Genomic DNA, 2,610 nt, shown 5'->3' on the forward strand with positions numbered 1-2,610 from the left:
ATAAAACACTGGTGAAAGAAATCAAAGAGGACACTAACAGATGGAGAAATATACCATGTTCATGGATTGGAAGAATCAATGTAGTGAAAATGAGTATACTACCCAAAGCAATCTATAGATTCAATGCAATCCCTATCAAGCTACCAACAGCATTCTTCACAGAGCTAGAACAAATAATTTCACAATTTGTATGGAAAAACAAAAAACCTCGAATAGCCAAAGCGATCTTGAGAAAGAAGAATGGAACTGGAGGAATCAACCTACCTGACTTCAGGCTCTACTACAAAGCCACAGTTATCAAGACAGTATGGTATTGGCACAAAGACAGAAATATAGATCAATGGAACAAAATAGAAAGCCCAGAGATAAATCCACGCACATATGGACACCTTATCTTCGACAAAGGAGGCAAGAATATACAATGGATTAAAGACAATCTCTTTAACAAGTGGTGCTGGGAACTCTGGTCAACCACTTGTAAAAGAATGAAACTAGAACACTTTCTAACACCATACACAAAAATAAACTCAAAATGGATTAAAGATCTCAACGTAAGACCAGAAACTATAAAACTCCTAGAGGAGAACATAGGCAAAACACTCTCTGACATGCATCACAGCAGGATCCTCTATGACCCACCTCCCAGAATATTGGAAATAAAAGCAAAAATAAACAAATGGGACCTAATTAACCTTAAAAGCTTCTGCACATCAAAGGAAACTATTAGCAAGGTGAAAAGACAGCCTTCAGAATGGGAGAAGATAATAGCAAATGAAGCAACTGACAAACAACTAATCTCGAGAATATACAAGCAACTCCTACAGCTCAACTCCAGAAAAATAAATGACCCAATCAAAAAATGGGCCAAAGAACTAAATAGACATTTCTCCAAAGAAGACATAAAGATGGCTAACAAACACATGAAAAGATGCTCAACATCACTCATTATCAGAGAAATGCAAATCAAAACCACTATGAGGTACCATTTCACGCCAGTCAGAATGGCTGCAATCCAAAAGTCTACAAGTAATAAATGCTGGAGAGGGTGTGGAGAAAAGGGAACCCTCTTACACTGTTGGTGGGAATGCAAACTAGTGCAGCCACTATGGAGAACAGTGTGGAGATTCCTTAAAAAACTGGAAATAGACATGCCTTATGATCCAGCAATCCCACTGCTGGGCATACACACTGAGAAAACCAGAAGGGAAAGAGACACGAGTACCCCAATGTTCATCGCAGCACTGTTTATAATAGCCAGGACATGGAAGCAACCTAGATGTCCATCAGCAGATGAATGGATAAGAAAGCTGTGGTACATATACACAATGGAGTATTATTCAGCCATTAAAAAGAATACATTTGAATCAGTTCTAATGAGGTGGATGAAACTGGAGCCTATTATACAGAGTGAAGTAAGCCAGAAAGAAAAACACCAATACAGTATACTAACGCATATATATGGAATTTAGAAAGATGGTAACAATAACCCTGTGTACGAGACAGCAAAAGAGACACTGATGTATAGAACAGTCTTATGGACTCTGTGGGAGAGGGAGAGGGTGGGAAGATTTGGGAGAATGGCATTGAAACATGTAAATATCATGTATGAAATGAGTTGCCAGTCCAGGTTCGATGCACGATACTGGATGCTTGGGGCTGGTGCACTGGGACGACCCAGAGGGATGGAATGGGGAGGGAGGAGGGAGGAGGGTTCAGGATGGGGAACACATGTATACCTGTGGCGGATTCATTTTGATATTTGGCAAATCTAATACAGTTATGTAAAGTTTAAAAATAAAATAAAATTAAAAAAAAAAAAAAATAACAATTTCTATGATAAGAACCCTGTCTTCCTTTCCTCTAAAAAAAGTGTTGATGAAATTATATTTTTACGATTTCTTCTCTCCAGGCCTCTTTCCAACATTTATAGTGGTGCCCTTTTCAGAACTTTCAATCGCTTCTTTCTTCCCTCTAAGGCAAAACAGACAGTCAACTATGGAACAGGATATCACAAAATTTTCCAAAATATATTTATTTAGGTCTGGGAAAGTTTGGATATAATAAAATTATTTTATAATATATGCTGTCAGTTTATGTGTGCATGTTTGTCTATGTATGAATTAAGTTGAGGTCAGATCAGATCAGTCGCTCAGTCATGTCCGACTCTTTGTGACCCTATGAACCGCAGCATGTCAGGCCTCCTTGTCCATCACCAACTCCTGGAGTTCACTGACTCATGTCCATTGAGTCAGTGATGCCATCCAGCCATCTCATCTTCTGTCGTCCCCTTCTCCTCTTGCCCCCAATCCCTCCCAGCATCAGAGTCTTTTCCAATGAGTCAACTCTTCACATGAGGTGGCCAAAGTACTGGAGTTTCAGCTTTAGCATCATTCCTTCCAAAGAAATCCCAGGGCTGATCTCCCTCAGAATGGACTGGTTGGATCTCCTTGCAATCCAAGGGACTCTCAAGAGTCTTCTCCAACACCACAGTTCAAAAGCATCAATTCTTCGGCGCTCAGCTTTCTTCACAGTCCAACTCTCACATCCATACATTACCACGGGAAAAACCATAGCCTTGACTAGACGAACCTTTGTTGGCAAAGTAATGTC

This window comes from Bubalus bubalis, chromosome 1 (genome assembly GCF_019923935.1).
Source record: "Bubalus bubalis isolate 160015118507 breed Murrah chromosome 1, NDDB_SH_1, whole genome shotgun sequence".
Classification (NCBI taxonomy): domain Eukaryota; kingdom Metazoa; phylum Chordata; class Mammalia; order Artiodactyla; family Bovidae; genus Bubalus; species Bubalus bubalis.